Below are 13323 nucleotides of genomic sequence, written 5' to 3'. Positions count from 1 at the left end.
TTTGAACTAAATCAAAAGACGCTATGTGCATATACATTGTAAAGGAGCGTGTCTCAATAATTGATTTGGGTATTGAGTTAGAATTTTCAGAGAATGCTAAAAGAGGAAAATCATCTGACCAAAAGGCAATATGTGCAAGCTACTACTAATTTCTCTATCGCTTATACATTAACTACTATTGCTACTACCTCAACTACTTGTAAACGCGATGCATTAATACAGCTGCTGCTACTCGTAATACCGCAGCTACTATTAATACTACAACTAGTAATACAAATACTACTACTGTAACTACTATTACAACAATGCCTAAGGGTATGAAGGTGAAATTTCTAAGGAATATTTTTTTTTTTTGGGGGGGGGTGAAGAAGGCGTAGCAGCCATATCTTAGGAACAGTTTGGTTTGTGAAGTTGCAACTAAGAAGCCTTGTTGTGGGGGATATTGAACTAATCAAAAGAAAATATTTGCATCCTAATGCTTCTAATATACTATTACTACTGCTACTATTATTACTACCTCTACTACTGCCGCTAAAGCTGAGGCTACTGCTATTAATATTACTGCTACTACTACTGCTATTAAAACTAAGGATAATAAGAAAACACAATTTGGGAAATATTAAAACTGCATGGAACTAAATCAAAACACACTATGACCACACAGGTTGTTAAGAGGACGTATCAAAAATGCTTCAGGAACGGTTGATGGTGTTAAGTTTAAACTTTCAGAGTGTGCTGAAGGGGATGTTGAAGAAACTAAAGGTGCTATGCGCATACTGCTACTACAGTAGAATAGTCCAGTAACTATGTCTCTAGGGATATGAGGTCTGTCAACCCTCCATAATTATGTAATTGGCGCATTATATTTTAAAACTAAATGTTGTTTTAAAAGTAAATCAAAAAGCACTATGTGTACGGTCGCCAATAAGACACCTCAAGAATACATCGAGATCGACTGGGAGTATTAAAATGAAACTTGCAAGGCTACGACTATTACTACTTCTGATCTTACAATTAAAATCAATCAAAAGAGTGTAAGTGAATCCAAAGTGTCGAAGAGCAGATAAAAAAGTTTTTGGGAATGGTATGAAGTTTTATTTTTCAGGTCAACTGGAGAAAATATAAATTTAAATTAAAAAATACTATTCGTGTCAGGATTAATAGGTGAGAAAGTTTCCCCAACAGACAAATAGCAAGCAAAACTGTGAATTCTTATTGAAATTAAATAAAAAAAAACTTTTTTTTAACTGCAAGCGACATTAAAACTTAAAACAAAGAGAAATTACACCGTATTTCTCACAACTCTACTTTTTAAAACAATAAAAAACTTTAGCGGAAAGAGCGAGGCGTTGAGGAGGGAACGACCTCTTCATATATGGAATAATTTCTGATCGTTTTAAGTTTTAACGTCGCTCCTTACTTGCAGTTAAGAAAAAGCTTGTTTTTTTATTTAATTTCTGAACGTTTTTGAATTAATGCATATTAATTCTCTGCATAAAAGAGCGACCTTTATATTCAACCTTATACCCTGGAACAGAAAAATCCATTACATTCAGGTTCTCATCAGTCAAAAACGTTTCATATAGGCCTACAAACAATGGTTGCGATTTAAGACACTCCATTGTCCACAACAAAGAACATTTAGCCGATCCCATTTAGTAAGATCTTCAAGTTCAACGTATGAACTATCATTAGGGTACTTTTTTAATCCAGCTTTAAATCCCGACTGACCAAACAATACATCTGAAAGCACATCATCAATAACTATCTATTTTCCTCATAATTTTTCAAGCGATCACGGGACCCTGACATGACTTAAGTGCAAACAGAAATTGATAAGAGTATAAGCAGAGACAAAAAAAAATGAAGAGCATAAATGAGAAAAAGATTAAAAAAAAGTAGGGTATCGCAAGCGGAAAATGGTTGAAAGAAACAAAGAGTGAGAACATGGCACTGCACAAACTGAACATGAGAAAAGCAGTAATTAAGCTGATGATCCTTCACCGATAAGATCCTTCGCACTTCGTATTTTCCTGATATTCGGAACCTGTTTGACAAAATCATTCCAACGATTGACCATGCGTTCTTTGAACCAAGTTTGTTTCGAGCCAAATCAAGCAAGTGTTTGCGCTTTCTCGTTAAGTACTCCGACACAAATATACCAGTTTTTGCTAGTTTCGATTTTGCCATGAACACCGTTTTTGCAGCATCCACATTACGAAAGACAACACAAACGGGAGACACTTTAGAATTGTTGGAGACTGGATTGGATGGATTCTGGAACCGACGAACGTTCAGGATGTGCGAATTTGCAATATCTGGTAGTCCCATTTTTTCCCCAGTAACTTGTTTCACTGATATGTCAACACTGGCTCCGTGTGCTTGCTTTAAACCACTAAAAATAAGCGTATCCATTATCGTTTTCTGTTCCATATCATCAAGTTTTAGTCCAATCACTTCGATTCTGACTTCCAGAGATGCAATTTGCTTCTTGAGCCCAGATAACATTTTTTCAAAGGCACTGAACTTTACCGAGTATTCAACCAAAATTGAATAATGGATTTTACAGACGATGTCTTCTGTAACTGATGAAGCCCTGTAGAAGATACCGTGCTCAAGTTGTCACGAACCCTTTGCTCAATTTCATTTCTCAAACCGTTTCGCAGATTTTCAAGTTCTTTTTGAGAATCCAAGTTTAACTTTTCTAAGTAAATATTCGGGAAAGTGGTAACTTCGCTGAATGCATTTGCTACTCCTTTGTTTTTTTTTTCTTCACAGCCTCATCAAAGTTTTCTTGGTATGGTTCAAGCTGAGATTCTTGAACCGTTATTACCTCATGCGTGCCGTAACAGAAAACAGCGTAGTGGGATCCGTTTTTCTTTTGAATTAAATAAAAAAAGCAAGATTTTTAAACGAAAGTAAGGAGCGACATTAAAACTTAAAACGAACAGAAATTACTTCGTATATGAAAGGGGCTGGTCCCTCCTCAACGCCCCGCTCTTTACGCTAAAGTTTGACACTTTCTCTCAACTCTACTTTTTAAAACAGTAAAAAACTTTAGCGTAAAGAGCGGGGCGTTGAGGAGGGACCAGCCCCTTTCATATACGAAGTAGTTTCTGTTCGTTTTAAGTTTTAATGTCGCTCCTTACTTTCAGTTAAAAAAACTAGTTTTTTTTTATTTAATTTCTGTACGTTTTTGAATTAATGCATGTTTTGATTTTGGCTCTCCTCAGATGAATAATTAAAACGAAATTTGCATATTTTTTTTTTTTTGCTAAATGGCTTTCTCATAGTTATGATCGAATGATTTTGGGAAAAAAGAAGCGGTGGAGGAGGCCTAGTCCCCCCCAGCAGTTTTTTGGTTACTTAAAAAGGCAACTAGAACATTTAATTTTTTACAAACGTTTTTATTAGTAAAAGATATTCGTAACTTACGAATTAGCTTACGTAACGAACTTTTGTATTCGTATGTTTTTATTACGTATATGAGGGGGTTTACCCCCTCAGCAGTACCTCCCTCTTTACAGCAAAGCTTAAGTTTTGTCCCAATTCCTTAAGAATGACCCCTGAATCACAAAGGCCGTAGAATAAATAGTTGAAATTACTAAAAATACTTTAGCGTAAAGAGTGAGGTATTGAGGAGGGACGAATCCCCTCATATGCGTAGTAATCTTTGTTCGTGTTAATGCTGCTCCTTGCTTTCAGCTGACAAAACTTTTTCATATTTATTCTTTTATTGTTTTTTTTTAAATAATGCAAGAAAATCCTGCGCTCCCTTCATGGAAATTTTCTTCCCCCATGACAAATTACTCCATGGAAAGTTCCCCCAACATATCCCCATCTTCTCAACAACTCCCCACTCCCAACCAAAAAAATCCCTCTGAAAACGTCTGTACACTTCCCAATAACCATTACTATATGTAAGCACAGGTCAAAGTTTGTAACTTGTAGCCCCTCCCACGGGGACTGTGGGGGAGTAAGTCGTCCTAAAAGACATAGTTATAAGGTTTTTCGACTATACTGAATAAAATAGCTATCTCAGAATTTTCATTCGATGACATTGGGAAAATGATTATTTCCGTTAGAATGAGCCCTCTTGCTACATTCTAGGACCACTGGGTCGATACGATCACCCCTGGGGAAAAGAACAAAACAAACAAATAAACACGCATCCGTGATCTGCCTTCTGTCTATACAGGGTGTTTTTGCTAGGAGATTTTAATGCCCAAGTTGGTAGAAACAGGGATAGATGGTATCCTAGCCTAGGTAAATTTGGCGTAGGAAAAGAAAACAGTAATGGCTATAGGCTTTTGCAATTTTGTAGGTATAACAACCTAGTTCTAACCAATACGGTGTTTGGTCACAAAATGGACCATAAGTTGACATGGTATTCACGTGATGGTAAGACAGCAAACCTTATTGATCATGTTATTGTAAACAGAAGACTAGCAGGATCAATACAAGATACTAGGGTGTACAGGAGTGCCGTTATTGATGTTAAAAGTAAAGATTACCATCTAGTAGTGTCTAAGGTTAATTTAAAGCTGAAGTTTCGGAAGGGTAACTCCCTCCCGGGAAGTTATGATGTTGGTAGACTTCAGGATGAAAATTTGAGAAAAAAAATTCGAGGAACAGTTGAGTACTAAACTTGAGAGTTTAAAATTTGACAATGTGGAAGATGGATGGAATAATTTCAGAAAAAACAATTTGTGAAGTTGCTGATGGTGTCCTAGGGAAGAGTGCTAAGACTGCAACTAGGAATATTAGTGAAAAAGCTTTATATTTAATAGAGTGTAGAAGGGGTTTGTATAAGAATTATCTGAGTGATAGGTCGTATGAAAACAAAAGGAATGTAAAGAAAGTGGAGAAAGCATTAAAATATGTACTAAGGAGATGTGAAATGGAGGCGATGGATAAAATTGCTGAGGATCTGGAAGATGCGGCTAGACGGCATAATAGTAAAATATTATACTGGCATGTTAATAAATTGAAAGGGAGTAGCCAATCCGAACTAGTCCCAGTTAAAGATAGAAATGGGGCCACAATTAGTGATAAGGAAAAAGTTAAAAAGATGGGTGGAACATTTTGAGAATGTGCTAAACCGAGATACAGTTGCAGGAAAAGATATAGATGAAAATGAAAAAGTTTGTGATACCTTGGATGTGAAGGAAGATTTGTTTACTGAGGAAGAATTAGCGACAGTACTAAAAGGATTAAAAAATAATAAGGCCCCAGGTGCTGATAGTATGATTAATGAGTTTCTTAAATATGGTGGCTCTGAGGTTAGGAATAAGCTAATGAAGATAATGAACATGATTTTTGAAAAAGGGGAAGTACCCAATGATTTTAGGAAAACCTTAATTAAACCACTGTATAAGAAAGGTGACAAGAGTGAGTGTCGTAATTATCGAGGCATTAGTCTCGTCTCTGTAGGTAGCAAATTACTGAGTAATATGATACTTTTTAGACTAAGACATTCTGTAGACAAAGTTTTAAGGGAAGAACAATGCGGTTTTAGAAAAGGTAGAGGATGTGTCGACCATGTTTTCACTCTTAGGTTAATAATTGAGAAGTCCCGTCGTTGTCAAACACCTTTAGTCCTCAGTTTTATCGATTATGAGAAAGCTTTCGATTCTGTTGATAGAACAGCGTTAACAAAGGTCTTGTCGTTATATGGTATACCAGAAAAATACATTAAAGTGATTTGCGCTATGTACGAGAATAATACTGCTGCGGTTAAGGTAGGAAATGAGGTTAGCAACTGGTTTTGTATTAAATCAGGAGTTAAGCAGGGTTGTGTTCTATCCCCCTTTATATGGATCATTTTGATGGACTTCGTCTTAAGGAGCACAGGAAAGGCAATTGGTGACCATGGAATCAAATGGGGTGGAAGAACGCTCCTGGACTTAGATTATGCTGATGATTAAAGCATATTAGATGAAAGTGTGAGCAAAATGAATGAATTTTTAGAGGTTTTACAAGTTCAGGGTGCTAAAATAGGCTTGAAAGTTAATGTTAGAAGACTAAGTCACTAAGGCTAGGAATAAGTGAAGATGAACAGGTGACATTAGGTAACGAAAAGATTGATCAGGTTGGGAGCTTCCGTTACCTTGGTAGTATTATTAGTAAAGATGGTGGGAGCAGTGAAGATGCTAAAAGTAGAATAGCTAAGGCTCAGGGTGTTTTTTCACAGTTAAAAAAAGTTTGGAAGAATAGAAAGATAAGTCTACAAACCAAGATTAGAATATTGGAAGCTACAGTGATGACAGTAGTCAAATATGGCTCTGAAGCATGGGCACTCCGAAAAGCAGATGAAAATTTACTAGATGTTTTCCAGAGAAATTGCCTACGGATTGTTCTGGGTACCCGGCTGACCGACCGTATTTCAAACAGTAGGTTGTACGAAAAGTGTGGTTCAATCCCGCTTTCTGGGGCTATCATGAAAGAACGGTTGAGATGGCTAGGCCACGTTCTACGGATGAAGGATGACAGATTACCGAAGATTGTCCTTTTTGGCCAACCGTCTGGGGCTACATGGAAAGCAGGTCGTCCTTGTCTGGGTTGGGAGAATGCCATAAATAAAGATTTAAAGGAAATGGGAACTTCCTGGGAGGGTGTAAAGAGGGAGGCTTTAAATAGATTAGGTTGGAGGAGGAGCGTGCGTAGCTGTGTTGGCCTCAGACGGCTTGGTGCTGCAGTGAGTTATTAGTAGGAGTAGTAGTAGTAGTAGTAGTAATAGTATAGTAGAAGCGTTAGGATGTAAATATTTTCTTTTGATTAGTTCAATATCCCCCACAACAAGGTTTTTTAGTTGCAATTTCACAAACCATACTGTTCCTAAGATATGGCTGCTACGCCTTCCCCCCCCCCAAAAAAAAAAATCCTTAGAAATTTCACCTTCATACCGTTAGGCATTGTTGTAATAGTAATTACAGTAGTAGTATTTGTGTTTCTAGTTGTAGTATTAATAGTAGCTGCGGTATTACGAGTAGCAGCAGCTGTATTAATGCATCGCGTTTAAAGGTAGTTGAGGTAGTAGCAATAAGTAAAATTCATCTGAGTCACTAGTATCTCCCTCAGTCGGTTCAATGGGGGCATATACTACTATAACTGATACCCTAAACTTTTCAGTCATAAAATGAGCAATTATTATTCTATTATATTCTATGTGTTCTATTATTAATACCTTCCCAGCCTAAACAAGACTTAGCAGCTTCCTTATTCATCATGAGCCCTACTCCCTGTCTATATACCCCATCCTTCCTCCCTGAGTAAACAAATTCTATGTCACCTAATTTCATGCTTCCTGCCCCTTGGATATGAGTTTCTGAAACTCCTAACAAATCCAGTTCGAACCGTCTGAATTCGTCAGTCAAAATGTCGATGCGATAGTCATTTTTTAACGTCGTAACATTCCAAGTTCCAATTTTCATGTTCTTTAAATCTTTGAAATTATTTTGGCCTCAAGAAAAGCAGTGATCCCGGATACCAGTGCAGGATGGGGACCAGCATATCTTCTCAAGTCTACACCGAAGCGCTTAAGCCGACTTAGAACCGGACAGCAAGAAGTCCCTGGGACCTCCAGTAAGTTGGAGGCTTTGTACAATCATGGGCCCATCTTGGTCACAACATGGTTTTCAGCACTTGGCGATGCTCTTCTATCAACAAGAGTCGAAATCCTGCACAGACAGTCCCAAGCCTATTATCTCCGACTCATTATATATTCATGCCTACAAATATTATGCTACTACGGGGAGGCAGCCCATAGTAGATAAATTAGCTAGGAAGAGGTTTTTCAGCCCGAAAACGCCCATCAAAACAAACCAAGCCCAGAAAAATATCCAATAATCAGAATACCGTACGAGTGCTGTGTTGTTTACTAGGCTATAATTTCCTCGAGGGGCGCCACTCCTCAAGTGGGAAAAATTGACCGCAAGTTTCCCAGTCTTGCAGGTACCCCGAAAGGGTCGAGGCAGCCCTTTACAGAGACCGTTGTCCATAAATCTGGATCTTACGCTCTGCCGCAGTTGTCCTCCTATAGAGGATTCTTCCACGATGGTGTTCTGCTTCACCATGCAATTTAACCCATTACTGGGAGAAGGTTTGTAACTCATCTGACGTGTGAACACAGCAGTGGGCCCTGTTGAGCGTACCTTTGAGGGGTCTTTTTCCTCCTCCACCTGTAATTATGACCCCCAGGGGAGGGCTTCCCAGTTTCTATTATGGACCCCACTGGGACAAGGTCCTACTTGGTCTAAGCCTCCTATGGAGCAACTCTACCTATCTGTAGGGCATTCCCCTATCTGCTGTCCTCTACCAAAACCTAGCATGATTATCCAATAATTAACTAACTAATGCAACTACTAAATAGTTGCAGTAAATTGCAACTTTACTTTAATTTAGACTATAAAGTAAAGGACAAAATAATACTGCTACTATTATTACTACCTCTACTACTGCCACTAAAGCTGAGGCTACTGCAATTAATATTACTGCTTCTACTACTGCTGCTGCTATTAAAACTAAGGATAATAAGAAAACCCAATTTGGGAAATATTGAAACAGCATGTAACTAAATCAAAACACACTATGACCACACAGGTTGTTAAGAGGACGTATCAAAAATGCTTCAGGAACGGTTGATGGTGTTAAGTTTAAACTTTCAGAGTGTGCTGAAGGGGATGTTGAAGAAACTAAAGGTGCGATGCGCATACTGCTACTAATGCTACTACAATTATTGCTACTACGCAACCTAAGAGTAATAAGGTGAAGCTTTCAAGGACTATTTAGGCAGATGTTGAACTAAATCAAAAAAAAATCTATCGTTATTTTTAAGAGTAAAAAAAGATAGGAGGGTAAGCAGCCCTCCTCCCAAGCCCATTTGTTTTACGAACAGGTCCAGTCAAAATTTTGAGACAGTAATTTTTTCAGCATAGTAGAATAGTCGAGTAACTATGTCTCTAGGGATATGAGGTCTGTCAACCCTCCACAATTATGTAATTGGCGCATTAGATTTTAAAACTAAATGTTGTTTTAAAGGTAAATCAAAAGGTACTATGTGTACGGTCGCCAATAAGACACCTCAAGAATACATCGAGATCGACTGGGGGTATTAAGTTGAAACTTTCAAGGCTACGACTATTACTACTTCTGCTCTTACAATTAAAATCAATCAAAAGAGTGTAAGTGAATCCAAATTGTCGAAGAGCAGACAAAGAAGTTTTTGGGAATGGTATGAAGTTTTATCTGTCAGGTCAACTGGAGAAAATATAAAATTAAATTAAAAAATACTATTCGTATCAGGATTAAATATAGGTGAAAAAGTTTCCCCAACATACAAATAGCAAGCAAAACTATGAATCCTTATTGAAATTAAATAAAAAAAAAACTTTTTTCAACTGCAAGCAAGGAGCGACATTAAAATATAAAACAAACAGAAATTATTCCGTATTTCTCACAACTCTAATTTTTAAGACAATAAAAAACTTTAGCGTAAAGAGCGAGGCGTTGAGGAGGGGACAACCCCTTTCATATACGGAATAAGTTCCGTTCTTTTTCAAGAAAAAGCTTTTTTTATTTAATTTCTGAGCGTTTTTGAATTAATGCATGTTTTGATTTTGGCTCACCACACATTAAAACGAAATTTGCATATTATTTTTTTTTCGGCTAAATGGCTTTCTCACGGTTTTGATCGAACGATTTTGATTTAAAAGAAAGGGATGGAGGAGGAGTCTTAGGAGCCCCCAGTTTTTGGTTACTGAAAAAGGCAATCAGAACTTTTTATTTTTTTACGAACGTTCTTATTAGTAATAAATATACGTAACTTACGTAACAAACTTCTATATTTGTATATTTTTTATACGTACATTAGAGGGTTCGCCCCCTTCGTCAATACCTTGCTTTTTACACTAAAGCTTGAATATTGTCCCAATTCTTTAAGAATGACCCCTGAATCACAAAGGCTCTAGAATAAATAGTTGAAATTACTAAAAATACTTTAGCGTAAAGAGTGAGGTATTGTGAAGGAGATGAACCCCCTTATTTACGTAACAATTATTGTTCTTTTTAGGTTTTAATGTTGCTCTTTCCTTCCAGCTGAACTTTTTTTTAATTGTTTTTTTTTAAATAATGCTAGAAAATCCTGCAGTCCCTTCATGAAAATTCTCTTCCCTGATGATAAATTCCTCAATGGAAAGATCCTCCCACGTAGCCCCCCCCCACTCAACAAAAAAAAGTCCCCTTAGAAACTTATGTACACTTCCCAATAACCCTTACTATATTTAAACAACGGTCAAAGTTTGTAACTTGCAGTCCCTCCCCCGGAGACTGTGGGGCATTTAAGTCGTCCCGAAAGACATAATTATTAGGTTTTTCGACTATGTTGAACAAAACGGCTATCTCAGAATTTTGATCCGGTGACATTGGAAAGAAAAGAGCGTGGGAGGTGGCCTAGGTGCCCTCTATTTTTTTCCCATTTATTGGGTACTAGAACTTTTAATTTACGTTAGAATGAACCCTTTTGAGACATTGTAGGACCACTGGGTCAATACGATCACCCCTGGGGAAAAAACAAAACAACAAATAAACACGCATCCGTGATCTGTCTTCTGGCAAAAAATACAAAATTCCACATTTTTGTAGATAGGAGCTTGAAACTTCTACAATAAGATTCTCTGATACGCTGGAATTTGATGGTGTGATTTTCGTTAAGATTCAATTACTTTTAAGGGGTGTTTCCCCCTATTTTCTAAAATAAGGCAAATTTTCTCAGGCTCGTAACTTTTGATTGGTAAGACTAAACTTGATGAAACTTATATATCTAAAATAAGCATAAAAATTCATTTCTTTTAATGTAACTATTTGTATTAAAATCCCGTCTTTTAGAGTTTCGGTTACTATTGAGCAGGGTCGCTCCTTACTGCAGTTCGTTACCACGAACTGTTTGAAAACCGTAAAGATATATTTTTCTTTCCACGAAAAAGATAATGTCAATAAAAACGAACAGAAATTCATTTAAAAAACTTTCTCCACAAAACAAAGTTTTTCAAAGAAAAGTAAAGAGTTCTATTAAATCAGAAATGAGCAGAAATAAAGTCAAATAATCTTCCAAACGTAAAACTACCACAAATCACCATCAAAATATAAATGAACCCAAAATGAACAGAAATTACAATAAATAATCGAGTAAAACTCAAAACGAACAAAAATAACCGGAAAAATAAATGAAAAAAACGAAAAAAAATAGTCGAGCTGACAACCTCCAAAAAACAAAAAACAAACGACCGTGGATTGTCAATTTAATATACATTTACTGATATTTGTCCTCAAAGTTTCAATATTTCTTTATCTATTAAAGTCAAAAACGAAAACATTTAAAATGTATTTTGTTTTCTGTAAAGAGCAAATTGTGTTCTGGTCTTGAGAAGGCATTGTTCAAGGTTCAAAGTTTTATTATTAATACCATATTTACATAACTTATTAAAGTCTCGACAGAGTTGAGAACGAAAACAAACTTTAATTTAAATGTATATTTAAACCAGAATCTATAATTTTCCATTTCAAACTACCCTCGAAAATAAAATACAAAACAATGGGTAACTCACCTTTCCAGACTCCTCAACCCACCAAAAAAAAACAACAACAAAATTCCAAATTTTTTTAACTTTATTCGACTCATCATCAGGGGAAAAGGGACCAATTCCCCCTAAAACACGCTATAGGCGTAAAGATGTATGTACCAACACATACACATACATATGCCAATATATATATACATATATGTGCACATACTTATTAACAAATTACATCTTTATTAGGCATTCCTTAATTTTATTTAAAGCATGGGGGTGGTCAGCTCTACTCGTATTAATTTTTGCTCGTTTTGAGTATAAATTGATAAAGTTGAGTATAATTGATCGTTTTGAGGATAAATTGAACTAAAACTGGAAAAACTTGTAAGTTTACAACAACCTATTTTGTAAATTTAGCAGAAACTTTTGTTAAAATAGGACGAAAGTAGTAAATTTACTACCAATTACTTTGAAAGTACTATAAATTCTGAGTAGCATCTACTAAATTATAATATTTTAGAATCTTGTAAAACTAATTTGCATATTTACTAATTTCTTGAAAAATCACAAAACAGATGGTAACTACACTAGAATTTTGATATGCACTTTTACAACCTTCCTGCAAAAATTCTAAAAAAAAAAATACAGTTAAAAGTGCCGATAGCCCTGCCCCGCTACGAAATTAGTAAATTCCCCATTTCTACTTGTAAATCATTCGTGATATTCGTCCATTTCCTTTGAAATTTTGTAATTCGAAATACTGTGATTGACGGTTATCCCTGCTCTAAATTTAAAGGTAAATTAAATTTAAATTTAAACCTTTTAAATTTAAAAGGTAACATTAAACATCAACACTGTTTCTGTTTTTCAGAAAAACAGCGACGAAAAAAACAACAGAAAATGATACTTGATACTGAATTTGATACTTGATACATAAGAAATGGTTTGAATTAAAATCGAATAGTTGTCGGAGTTAATTTATGGCAAATTGTAAAAAAAGCCAAGACAAATAGTCCAATTGAGTGAGAGACAAATCTAGCATTAACCCCCTTATTAGGATTGCATAAAAATCATGTTAGTTCATTTGTTAATGGATATGTCTATCTATTATCCGTTCACATATCATTCCTAGGGCAGTAGAACTAAGATAAATAGTCACAGAACCTATCGTTTTCCAAGTATTTGGTTAAGTGGCACGGGTAAACGGCGGGAGTAAGTGTGCCTATCTTATTGGACCAATACTTGTTGGTTATCTTTTAGTAAGGCACGCCTGCCCAGAGTCTCAGGCAGGTTGACCAAGAATTTCTAATTGACATAGGACCATTAGATTGCCTGGAATGAGAGGAAAAAGGGCACGCCTACCTATGGTCTTAGGCAGGTTGAACCAAGAATTAAGAGTTCAAGAATTAAAAAAGGTTATTCCTTGTAATTTTTTTCAATACACCATACTCGACTTGTTTCTTTTCTTTTTTGGGTCTCTTCATTTCGATATACATCTTCTGATATACAGACGCTCCAAACTTTTGCCGCTAGATAGAAACGCAAGAGTTCACTGACCTTTATATGCTCAACAATAACGGAAAGGCAAGCCACTCAGTAGAATGAAAAAACAGGTAAAAAAACATAGAAACGGAAAAAAAAGGTAAAAGAAAAACCGAAACGAAAACAATGCCGATGCTTAACACGGATCCGCGCGTCCCGCATCTAATCCTACTAAGTTTTATAGTTGAGGAAGGAGTGCCACTAATACTAC

The sequence above is a fragment of the Artemia franciscana genome, chromosome 2 (genome assembly GCF_032884065.1).
Source record: "Artemia franciscana chromosome 2, ASM3288406v1, whole genome shotgun sequence".
Classification (NCBI taxonomy): domain Eukaryota; kingdom Metazoa; phylum Arthropoda; class Branchiopoda; order Anostraca; family Artemiidae; genus Artemia; species Artemia franciscana.
The sequence above is the reverse complement of the archived record's forward strand: the minus strand, read 5'-3'. Positions refer to the sequence as shown.